The sequence below is a fragment of the Leopardus geoffroyi genome, chromosome B3 (assembly GCF_018350155.1).
Source record: "Leopardus geoffroyi isolate Oge1 chromosome B3, O.geoffroyi_Oge1_pat1.0, whole genome shotgun sequence".
Lineage (NCBI taxonomy): Eukaryota > Metazoa > Chordata > Mammalia > Carnivora > Felidae > Leopardus > Leopardus geoffroyi.
Window position 1 is genome coordinate 71,606,011 of NC_059337.1, and position 13,321 is coordinate 71,619,331.

Here is a 13,321-nt window from a genome sequence, read left to right on the forward strand (position 1 = left end):
AGGAAGGTGTGATGGAATAATCCCTGAATAATGTCCTGTTAAAGCTCCCTTTCCATGCCATACTAACCTCTACCCACATACTAACCACCCCTATAAAGCTGTGGGACAGAGTTAAGACAGTGGTTGTCTAAGTGCTCTCATAATGAAAACTACTTTATAATAAACTCCTCTGGGACTTGAATTTCAAGACTCCCTTGGAAGGAGCCATTACTTATTCTGCAAATGGACTCATCACCTACTACCTGCAGTTCTGGGTCTAGTACTTTAGGAGAAATCTAAAACCAATAAGTTGTTTCACCCTCAATGACATTACAATCTGGTAGTGGTCAGAAGGTAATTACCCAGAAAGCAAGGTAGTAATTTGTGAGAAGAGTCATAAAAGAGATAGGAGAAAAATCCTACCTACCTGGAGGGAAGAAATACTTCTTCTGCTCTTCAGCTGTCTGTTGCTGCACAACAAACAGCCCCAAACAAAGTGATGTATGTTTTTACCTTCTGATTCTGCATGTTGGCTAGATGGTTCTTTCATTGGTTTCACCCAGGCTCATTCATGAGTGTGCAGTGGTGACTGGTAACAACTGAATGGTCCAAGATGGCCTTACTTACATGTCTGGCAACTGAATGTGCTGGCCTGATGGGGCTTCTTTATGGCATGGCGGTGCTTAGGGCAATGGTCCAACAGAGTGAAAGGAGAAGCTCTAAGACATCTTTATGCCTAGCTCCAGCATTAGCACAACTTCATCCCTACTACATCTAATGGTTAGAGCAAGTCATAAGGCTGCCCAGGTTCAAGGCAAATGGACTTCACACCTTGATGGGAGGAGCTGCAAAATATGGTGGCCATGCTTTTTGACCTACTACAGATGGTAAAATTGAAGCGATTGATACATCTACGTATATTTGTTAAATATCTAGTCTTTGTGAAAGACACTCCTTAAGAAACGCACACTCTTGTTAGGGAGACATAATGTGAAAAGTCACTGTACAAAATATCAACATGAGTATCTTTTATTACGTGGAAAAATATGAATACGAGAAATTCATGATGCAAAATGTGCTCCACACCAAATGAGTTAGACAGTATCATCCAAGTTCAGGGAAAGAAGAAATCACTTCCAGCCAGAGCAGCCAGAGAAAACTTTAGAACTATAAAGAGGGATTATTATATTATTGTGCATGGATAACTTGGATTTGAGCTCTGTCTCGAGTAGATCAACAGGCAGAGAATTACAAAAAGTAATGATAATATTTGTAACTTGCTCCCAGTTAATAAAGCACTTTTATATTTTGATTTCAAAACCCACTACAAGATGGACAGGGAAGGCAAGACTATATTTTATAGATATAGAAACGGAGGCTCTGTAAGCTATAGTTACTTAAACTAAGTGGGAGATTGAAACGGGACTAAAAGTCCAGTTCTTCTGACTTACGGTTTAATGCTTCTGCACTCACATCATTTGCCAGCCAGATTGAAAAAGGAAGAAGCACAGAGGTGGCAGAATACCTGATATTTGGGATGGAGTCTTTTTTTATGCTCAATGCCTGGCACATGGAAGTTGCTATATAAATGGCTATTAAATTAATGAATGAACAAACTTAAGCACCATCTTGAGGTGAATTTGTGTACTGAGTAATACTGTCACCTGCGGTCCCAACCAGGGTGAATATCCAGCTGAGGTACTCCAATGTGGCTGGCATCAGGTGTTTATGGCTGGTGTTGGCTGCTTGCTTGATTCCTGTGCGATCCAGGTGAATAGTGTCAATATTATCCCTGGTATGTGCCATCTTACTTGTGGGGTGGGGTCTTCTCACTTACACTGGAGAGGTGTATTAGTTTGCCAGGGCTGCCATAACAAAATACAACAGACCAGTGGCTTAAACAACAGAAATTTATTTTGTTACAGTTCTGGAGGCTTGAAGTCCAATATATAGGTGTCTACAGGCCTTTCTCCTTGGCTTGCAAATAGCTGCCTTGTCCACTGTGTCCTCACATGGCCTTTTGTCTGTGCACACGTATACCTGGTGTCTCTTCCTTTTTTTATATGACACCAGTCATACTGGATTAGGGTCCCTTATGACCTTATTTAACCTTAATTACCTCTTTAAAGTCCCTATCCCCAAATAGTCACATTGGGATTACAAGGTAAAAGCTTTAACATAATTAATTTTGAGGGGAATATTTCATAAAAGTCTATGACCAGAGAATATAAAGAAACTAAAGATTTGGAAGCATTTTTTCTTCAGGCTTTCAGCCAAGTAGTAACCTTCCAACCTTCCAAGTTGTTGCTAAATAGATGGTGGAGAATAGGGTGAGAAACATCGGCCTAGCTTCTGTGACCCACAGTGTCCCAATTTGATTTCTCTTCTTCATGTACCCTGTTTCTTCTTTCCCCTTTCCTGAAGTGGTAATTTACACCTGTGTGAAAACAGCACAGTCCCTGACTCCATTTCCAGGGCAAAGAATGTTTTCAGTTATACCCAGAGTGAGTGAGGTAACCAAGATGCAGGGTAGTATGGGAGTTTGGGTGAGGTGGGAGAGGGTATAGTCTAGTTGTTTATTGTTGTTCTTGTTTAAGTAGGCTCCGTGCTGGGTGTGGAGCCCAATGCAGGACTTGAACTCATGAACTCATGGACATAGTTCTAGCTTCTTTTAGGTACATACAGGGTAGCAGTGTCTAGAAAAGATAAGAACAATGCCGTGCAATAAAAATTTCTGTGATGATGGAAATGTTTCTCTACCAGGGATGATGGTAGCCACTAGCCTCATCTGGCTGTTGACCAGTTGCAGTGGGGCTAGTATAACTAAGGAACTGAATTTTTGTTTTTATTTCATCTTAATGTTCTTACATTTACATAGCCACATTTGGCTAGTGGTTACTGTTTTGAACAGTGCAAAATAAGAGTTGATGTTGATGGGCTGGGTGCACCTCTGGTTGTTCTTCTTACCCAATTTATGGTTAGGCGGACCTAGAGAAACCAGAAAGAAAAAGAGACAATGGGGAATAATAATAATAATAGCCAACATTTACTATAATTTACTATAATTATAATTACTATAATTCCAGGCACTTATCTAAACACTTAACAAGCATTTTCTACACTTCTTGCAACAACAGTAAATACTATTATTATCACCACCTTACAGATGAGAATACTGAGGCAGAATGAGACTTTCACTTGCCTCAGATCACACAGCCAGTAAGTAAGGGGTGGAGAAGGAATTCATACACAGGTAGTTTGATTGCAGAGTCTACTCATCTATACTACATAAACTCGGGAATGGAGGTGGCATAGAGTGACTGGAGCCATAGTTTCCAAACTCTGTGCCCCGGTACAAATTCTCAGGGGTACCATGGGATATTTAAAGATTTTAAGGGAAACACAGCCATATTCAATATCTCTGTATACTCTGCAAACTACCAGTTCAAAGTAACTCATAATATGAACATTAGATTGTTGCAACATTCCTTTTGATGACAAAATATCTTTGTGAAGTTGGGTTTTAGGAGGTCCCTCTGATAAAAAAAATAAGTACTGCATGAAAATCATCCCAGAACAGGAAATGAGGGTAGCAGTATTGGATTCCAAGGTTTGAGAAGTTGTTCAATGCCCAACAGGCACACACATCCCCTTAGGGATTATTTGCAGTTATCTAAGAAATATAAACAAATATTTTTTTTCGTTCAGTGTGTGTGTATTATTTTTTCTAAATGGTTGCTAAGTTGTTAGGAACCAACTACTTAAAAAGTAAATGTGTTAAGTATTTATTTTGAACTAAGGGGGCTATAAAAAATTGCTGAGATACTAAGTGCACTGTAAACTGAGAAACTGGGAACCTCTTGACTGGGATGTTGAAAACAGATCAAAATGGTCATAAATGAATAGAGTATGGGGACTTGGCTTGAGGTGGCTTAAAGAGAAATAATAAACATTTCATATATTTGACCGTTAAGTATCTGCTGTATACAGTGTTCACAGTGCAGCAGATATACACACTCAAAATGCCTGAGTCTGTGCCCTTTAGAGGTCAAAAACTTGTGAGGTAGGCAGTAAGAGATGTAAACTAGCCAAGGTTAGGGGTAGGTAGGATGGGATTCAAGGTAGGGTCTGATGTGACCTGAACGCTGAGCCCTCTTGTTGGATAGGCCACAAGATAAAGATGTGGTCTGAGGAGGCCTGCTGAGTCTCATAGGATAGACTCTTCTCTGGGCCATGGGTGAAACCAATGAGATTGGGGGTCTAAGTGATTGTGCTGGAGGTGGGTTGCTGAACTTGAATTCAGAATAAAGTATGTTGTGAAGTTCTAAAGGTAATGTCACCCTGGCCAAGGAGCAGTCTGGTAAACTGTCTTTGCCTGTCACATAACAGTACATTTCTTTGGTGACCAGAATGTTTATGTCTCTCTCTCTCTCTCTTTCTCTCTCTCTCTCTCTCTCTCTCTCTATATATATATATATATCTTAAACATTATATATATATATTAAACATTATATATATATATGTATTTATATATATATACACCCTTCCCCACGTGATGCTTTGGAAACATTACAGAAGACTGAGGCTGGTCCCCCATTTTTCTTTTTGTAGATTTATCATAGATCATCTTCTTTTGGTTTATATACACTTACTTTAGACAGTCCATAAAATTAATTGACTAAGTTTGCACTTTCTTAAATATAATTATGTCATACTCTTGTCTTTTGTGTAAACTGGATTAGATTTGGGCAATTAAAAAAAACTTTCGCCAATCAAATATAGATGAATATTTCCTGGGGATGATTTTTACTTAGAACTGATCTCATCCATCATTTAAAATTGTGCTTTCAGGGATGCCTGGGTGGCTCAGTCGGTTAAGTGTCTGACTTCAGCTCAGGTCATGATCTCCTGGTTTGTGAATTTGAGTCCCACATCCAGCTGTCTGCTGTCAGCGCAGAGCCTACTTCAGATCCTTTGTCCCCACGACCCCCGCCCCTTCCCTGCTCGTTCTCTCTCTTTCTCTCAAAATAAATAAACTTTAAAAAATTGTGCTTTCAATGTTTCAATTGTTCATAGTTCATTACGAAGGTGAACTTTACTTTTAGATTACCCTGTTGTTACCTTTGCTGAAATTACTCAATGAATAAGGATAATAATAATAATAGCATAACAACAATAACGATGATAGAATATACCCTTCATTTGGTACTGGACTCAGTTTTATGAATGAGACAGAAACAGGGCTGGGAAACAGTGGCTTGGACCATAGCAGTGGGTAAGGTGGGTAAAATGGCAAACAGGAAAAATTGTGTTCAGGAAACTGGAAACAGATGGGGGATTCTGATAGCTAAGCAAGGGCCATTGATTTGTAATTTTATGTAAGCTTAATTAAACTTGCAAAAGAGGGGAGAGGAATAGCTGAGCTGTTACAAAGGTGCTATATTGTATAGTTCTATTATGAGGAGTCCCTTAGTTATCTGAATTGCTTGGAACCAGTATTGTGTCAATGAATGGATGGTCTGCATTTGCCGGTCACATCCCTACACCATCCCCACCCCAGTCCCACCCTTTCTCTTTTTGTTTTAAAGATCCAGGAATTCCTTCCCTGACAACTTTTTCTTCTCCCCATATGGGTCCTGGATTTAGAGTTGATACCGTTTTCCCAAATTCTGTAACCTCCAGTTCAGCACAGTTTCTAAGGTTTACCCTATTTGTTTTCTCCAGGATGTGACTCACAAGGGAAAAAACCTGAAATGAAGTCAATCCTATTAAGAAAGCACATCTAAACGGAGCTATGAGTCCACTAGAGAAGTGGGGCTTATGCAAGGCCATCTGGGCACAGAACATTAACGTTAAATATAGTTCATTCCTGGGGCACCTGGGTAGCTTAGACGGTTAAGTGTCTGACTTTCGCTCAGTTCATGATCTCACAGTTGGTGAGTTTGAGCCCTGCATCGTGCTCTGTGCTGACAGCTCAGAGCCTGGAGCCTGTTTTGGATTCTGTGTCTTCTCTGCCCCTCTTCCACTTGCACTTTGTCTCTCTCTCTCTCTCTCTCTCTCTCTCTCTCTTTCTCTCTCAAAAATAAATAAATATAAAAAATTTTTTTAATAATAAATATAGTTCATTGCCAAACTGCAATATACTGCTTCTTGCAGCCCCAGATGGAAAGCTGCAATTCAACAGGAATTAGACTCTTTTAGCCAATTATAATTTTGCAAAACAATTTATGTAAGCCATCTTGGAATGCTCTTTTTTGCCATTAGAGACCCACTGCTTTTACCCATCAGCAGAGCACAATTTGGATTTTCTCCCAATATGTGTCTCCCAAATTGCAATTCTTAAGTCCCCAAATAAATTTTTGTTTGCCTTGCAGCTTCACTGCAAATTTTGTTTGACATTACATGACGTCAGAAGTGGGACCGGAGAGCATCTCATCTCCCTCCTCTGGCTCTCTCATAGATTCAAATGAGGTACTTACAAGAGTCCGTTGTGCCCTGTCATCTCCCCAGTGGTCCCAGTCAGAGTCTGATAAGTCTTCTTGTAATCCAAATTTCCCAGTCTGAGGTTCTGCTTTGAGTGTCCTCTGTTGCCACTTTTGTTCTCAGGACTTCACTTCCTGTCTGTTGCCCTGGTGAGTACTTAGTTCCTCTTGAAAATGCAGTTTGCTTTTTGAGAGATAGGCTGCTGGGCAGCCTTCTTCTGGAAATCCTACTGGTTTTATGTATAAGAATTATGGGCCCTCATCCTGCAAATTCCTGTCTCTCTGGACAATGATTACCTGGGATGATTTAAAATTTAATTGGCCAAGCTGGGGCTCTTTCAAAATTCCTATGTTAGTTTATATGTGCAATCAATTAGAGAAAGAATAGAAGACTAAATAATCCATATGAGGAATTTGTTTGTGAAAGAGAGAGAGTGAGCAGGGGAGAGGGGCAGAGGAAGAGAGAGAGAGAGAGAGAGAGAGAGAGAGAGAGAATCAGAAGCAGGTTCCACACTCAGCGAGGAACCTGATGTGGAACTTGATCCCATGACCCTGGGATCATGACCTGAGCTGAAATCAAGAGTCGGGCGCTCAACTGAATGGAGCCACCAAGGTGCCCCATGGGAAGCTTATTTTAATTATCATTTCAAGTCTTCAAAATGTGTTCATGACTCAAAAATTGCTTCCTTCCAGGATACTAATTCTAAACTAAGGCAAATTCTGAATTGTCTCAGAGACTTACTAAACTCGAAGAGTCTTCTGCTGCTCCATCACTCCCTCCATTTGCTCCCCACTGCCTATCTGTCCACCATCCCTCTCTCATTTTCTTGCTGAACTTCCTTTCTATGATTATCTAGAGACTTCTCAGGACCCACCCCTACCTGTAGCATCTTTTATAGTTAAGCCAGGAGATGATATTTTAGGATCCCAGTTCTCTCGTTCTCCTTGGAGTAAAGCTGAACTATGAGCTATTACCAAGGAGTTTCCTAACCCTAGAGAAAACCCTATTGGGTTTGCTAGACAATTCTTGATTGTAGTCCAAATTTATAACCCAGGATTCTCTGATCTTTATCAGCTCATTCTCATGTTAGTAGATGAAAGACTTGCTAGAGAATGGATGCAAAAAGGAGTATGGACAGATCTTTTATTGGATTTCCCCACAAAAAGGCTGTAGACATGAAAGAAGCCTCAAAATTAGCCAAAAGACTCCACAAAGAGATTCTTGATGGTTTTCCCCATACTATTGACCTGGAAAAAAATCCAAAAATGTGTCCAAAGATCTGATGAATGGGTTTTGTATGATTTTGAAAGATGTGAGAAAATTTTTAAGCAATTATCTGGCATTGAAAAAGTTGACCATCACACCTCCACCTTGTTAAATTGTGCTTTTATTGAAGGTTTGCAAGAGGAACCTGCAACTCAGATTTAAAAATTTTTAATTAATTAATTCATTTTTCAAAACCTGCAACTTAAACAAAAACAAAAACCACCCCTGCAACTTAACTGGGCTACTATGAAACTCCATGACCTAGTTAATTACTGCTGGGCAGCTCTCCAAAGCTATTCAAAAAGATACAAAAAAGAAACCCACACAAGCCCTAAATACTCAAGTATAAGCAACCCAAATTACGAACATGCAATTACAACAATTGACACACATCTTTTTTCCAAAAAAAGGAAATATTTTTAAATTTTAACCTGATGAAAAATTTCAAGAAAATTTCTTGGTTACTGTCCCTGTGTTATCTTTTTTTTTTTTTAAGATTTTTTTTTTTTTTTAATGTTTAGGTAATCTCTACACTCAACGTGGGGCTCAAACTCACAACCCTGAGATCAAGAGTTGCATGCTCCATGGACTGAGTCAGCCAGGCATCCCCTGTCCCTGTGTTCTTTAATAACATAGCTCATACACCCATCTGTCTCCAAGATTCTATCCATGAGAAACTTTGGGCAAAAAAAAATGCCACTGATAGAGGCCACATCCACTCTGCACCACCTATAAAAATTCTAGTGGATGAAAGAAAGCCTCTGACAAATATTTACCAACATCCATTTTTAAAAATGTTTTTATTTATTTATTTTTGAAGGAGAGACAGACAGAGCATGAGCGGGGGAGGAGCAGAGAGAGAGGGAGACACGGAATCCAAAGGAGGCTCCAGGCTCTAAGCTGTCAGCACAGAGCCTGATGTGGGGCTCAAACTCACAAACTGTGAGATCATGACCCGAGCTGAAGTCAGACACTTAACCGACTGAGCCACCCAGGTGCCCCTGCCAACATCCATTATATACAGAGGCTGTTCAAGGAATCAAGCCCATAATTGAGGAATATATTAAATAAGGCCAAAAAAAATTTTTTTAAAACACACACAAAGCCTAACTGTTCAATATACAAGCCCTTGTAATATCCCCTTCCTGTACAAAAATCCCATGGAAGAGAATGGAGGTTTGTTCAGGAGTTAAGAGTTATCAACAATATCCTTATTCTTCAGCACCCAGTTGTGCCAAATCTTCATACTCTACTTTCAGTCTTATCTCCAGAAAGCACAACCTTCACTGTCATAGATCTTTGTACCGACCCTGAAAGCCAATACCTATTTGCCTTTACATGGGAAAATCAACAATTTACCTGGACTGTTATGCCTCAGGGCTATACCAAAAGCCCTACCTATTTTTCTCAAATTCTGAAGGCTGATTTGCTGATGTCATTTTTTTTTTTTCAGAATTCTTCCTTTTTGCAATATGTGTATGATCTCCTCCTCTGTTCCCCCTCAGAAGAGACATCTTTGGAAGACACTGTCCATCTCCTCTGAGAATTAGCAAAAAAAAAAAAAAAGAAAGAAAGGACATAAAATGTCAAAAGAGAAACTCCAGAGTTGCAAATTCAAGTTAAATACTGGGGCATCTAATTATTGATCATGGCCTCCATCTAGATCCAGACAGGAGTCAGGGCATTTTACCCTTCCCTTGCCATAGCACAAAAAGCTCAGAGGATCGGGGGGACTAGCAGTGTAGTGTAGGAACTGGATTTCACTGTTTTTGTTTTTGTTTTTTTTTTGCCATAGCCCAGTGTTTATACTCTTCCTAAAGCTGATCAGACTAAACTTCTCATCTGGTCAAAAAGGCTCAAGATTCCTCATTAAAGACAGCCTTCATGACTTACGTGCACTGGGTCATCTTAATTACAAGTTGCTTTTTTCCTTTTTTTCCACAAAATTATGGGAAATGCCATATGTGTACTTACTCAATGCCATGGGGATCAACATAGGCCCATAGGTTATTAGAGCCAACAATTAGATCTAGTAGCTAAGGGCCTCCCTCCTCATATGAGGCCAACAGCAGCTACTGCCGACTTGCCACAACGCATAAAAGAGTGATGGGTTCTCTACTTACCATCCACTCAGTAGAAGCTTTGCTTCACTCTCCTCACACTCAGCTCTTATCTACCAGCAGGCTAACCTCCACTGAAGGACTTTTGCTCCCCGCCCCCTCACCATGACCATTGCTTCCTGTAACACCTTAAACCCGGCCACACTTCTTCCTCTACCAACTGATGAAACCTCTCATGACTGTTTAAGGCTGACTGATCAACTTTTAACCCCTTGGATTGATTTACATGAAATTTATCTCAAGAATGCTGAATTAATCTGGCTTACTGACAGATCCTATTTAAAGGATAAAACCGGTCTCTATCTAGACGGTTACGCTATAATATCTAACTGAAACCACTGAAGCTACACCCATACCAACGGCCACTTCTGTTCAGCAGGCAGAACTCTTTGCCTTAACTAGAGCCTATCTTCTAGGTAAAGATAAAGCTGCTAACATCTATTCCAATAGTACATATGTCTTTGGTGTTGCTCATGATTTTGGTATGCTCTGGAAACAAAGAGGTTTCTTGACTTCTTCTGAACAGAAAATAAAAAATAGTTCTTATGTATTAGATCTATTAAATGGTATCTGGGGTGCCTGGTGGCTCAGCCGGCTGAGTGTCCAACTTCAGCTCAGGTTATAATCTCACACCTCATGAGTTTGAGCCCCACGTTGGGCTCTGTGCTGACAGCTCAGAGCCTGGAGCCTACTTCGGATTCTGTGTCTCCCTCTCTCTCTGCCTCCCCTGCCCCCAAAATAAATAAACATTACAAATTTTTTAAATGTTATTCAACTACCCAGATTTGGTGATCATTAAAATTCTAGGACACTCTATGGCAAACAGAGAAAAGCAAAGGAAGTTGTTTGCCTGATGCAGTTACTAACTCAGCAGCTTTAAGTCAGCCCTCACCTTTAATAAAGGCACCTGCAACTTCCATGTCTCCTGAATTTGCTGACAATCAAAAACGTAAAACAACAGAAGCCCAACAGTTAACTGTTTGGCAAAATAGAAAGAAATGGACAGAACAAGGTTATAAATCTGACCTCAGATAAAATCAATGGATAGATCCTATCAACCCATCTTCCGATTGCCTACGGAGACATGTCCCGCAATATATACATGATTTGACACATTAGAATACTGATAAGATGGTCTCATTGGGAAGACAATACTACTAGAAGCCATCACCAAAAATCATCTCACAGGTATACCCTAGTTGTCAGATTTACCCAAAACAGAATTCTGGAAAGCCTATTCATACTTGTATGGGACATTCCCCTTTGCCTTCTGGACCTTTCACGCTATGGCAAATGGATTTCATCCTGTTGCCTCCCTCCCAAGGATATAAATATATACTAGCAATGATTTATATGTTTTCTCAGTAGGTAGGTTGAGTTCATTTCCATGTTGGAAACCCACCACCAGAGCAGAAGGCAAGACATTGTTAGAAAAGATTATTCCTACCTGGGGAGTTCCCTCTGAACTTCATAGCGATTTGGGATCTCATTTTACTAGCTGAGTAATCCAATCGATCTGCAAAATGTGGCCCATTCTGCAGCATTTCCATTGTGCTTATCAACCCCAATCTTTAGGATTGATAGAATGTATTAGTGGAATCATTAAATTAGCTAAACTAATAGAGTCTTTTAAACTGCCTTGGCCTAAAGTTCTGCAACTGGTCTTGTTTAACTTGTCCTGCAAAGAACAGATAATCTCTTATTGAACTTACTACTGGCAGGCTTATGAGGCTAGATAAAAGCATGTATCAACTAGTTTTGCTTAAAGGAAATTCCTAATGTATTGCAAGGAACTTGTTAAAGCTTTAAAGGCTAACACCCAGCTTCTTGGGGTGCCTGGGTGGCTTAGTCAGTTAAGCCTCTGACTTCAGCTCAGGTCATGATCTCACAGTTCATAGGTTGGAGCCACACATCGGGCTCTGTGCTGACAGCCTGGAGCCTGCTTGGGATTCTGTGTCTCCCTCTCTCTCTGCCCCTCCTCTGCTAGCACTCTGTCTCTCTCTCTCAAAAATAAATACACATTAAAAATTTTTTTTAGAAAATAAAGGCTAACTCCCAGCTTCTAGAACAATCTTTACATAGCTTGCCCTGGGGAAACAAAGACATACACCATCATGACCTCCAACCTGGAGATTATGTTCACTGAAAAAGACACCTTCATAAGGATGCTCTAAAGCCCTGATGGAAGGGGACATACCAGGTATTAATTAACCAGTCCTTATGCTGCCAAGCTGAGGAAGCACTGACTCATGGATTCATATTTCTCGTTTAGAAAAGGCTCCTCCTCCTAAATGGTCTTCTCTACCTACCAGAGGCAGCCAACTAAGAATTTCCAGAAAACTTAAACTTATTCCAAGTGACTCTTTGAGTCCTGGACTGGAAGCCACCAGCATCTGATGTAAACTGCTTTTGCAAGAGTCAGGACCAGACCAGTGTATCAATCCTTTGTCATAGTTATTACCCACTGTTTAGCTCTTTGATTTCCCTTTACTGCTGAAAGCTCTTTGATTAAGTTATTCTAATTACATTATTGTTTGCCACTTCCCAAAACAAAACAAAACAAAATCCAGAGATGCCAGTTATTGCAATGATATATGAAGACAATTAAGCTCGTTGAAATTCTTAGATTATTGTTCCTTCTAAGAATCCTTGTGATCTTTGCTCTTTCACACAAAGTTGGGATTCTCCACTGGTGGTAAAATCCCTCCTTTGGCTAAAAACCCATTCTACTACTGTAGTATCTTCTTACTCTTAAATTGGTGCTGCTGTTATCCTCCTTTAGTTTCTTTTCCTTTATTTCATTTAAAGAAATTATTTTCCTGACTTGATGCCTCCTCCCTGTTTTGTCACAGAGGAAAAACAGTCACACAAATATCCCAGAGTTTAGCACAGGCAGGAAATCTTTCTGACTGGGATCTGCCACCATCAGGCCACTATAGGCTATGGAGGATACAGTGCCCCTTTGGTCATCCCTGTTTACAACCTCTCTTTTCTCTCCAATGTCACCATAAATCAGACAGCCCCTTTTGACCTTACTTACCATGTTAAAATAGCCTTACCTCCTTCGAAAGGGAAACTCTCCTTGCTTTACCTACCCTAATCCCTGCCCAAGAACTGACCTGGGCAACATCTCCCATGGATAGTCACCCTCCAATCTCGTTCTAAACTTCATCAAGAATTACCTGTCAGGGGTGCTTGGGTGGAACAGTCAGTTAAGCAACTGACTCTTGACCAAGTCATGATCTACGGTTTGGTTTGTGAGTTTGAGCTCCAGTCCAGCTTCGTGCTGATGGCAAGGAGCCGGCTTGGGATTTTGTCTCTCCTTATCTCTGCCCTCCCCCGATTGTGCTCTTTCTTTTTCTCAAAATAAATAAATAAACTTAAAAAAAAATTAAAAAAAGAAAAGAATTATCTGCCACTAGTCCTTGCCTCATAAAAACACATTGGAGCCTGACTAGTTTTCCAACAGACTC

General features: G+C 40.2%; 1 long non-coding RNA gene across 1 annotated transcript; it reads right to left on the reverse strand.

Annotated features, from left to right (window-relative positions):
- Positions 1–2,803: 2,803 nt before the first annotated feature.
- Positions 2,804–6,813, reverse strand: LOC123583268. The gene is made up of 2 exons (XR_006704812.1): positions 6,459–6,813; positions 2,804–2,967 (listed from the first exon to the last, which is right to left on the reverse strand). It is a non-coding gene; the product is annotated as an uncharacterized LOC123583268 (long non-coding RNA).
- Positions 6,814–13,321: the final 6,508 nt, after the last annotated feature.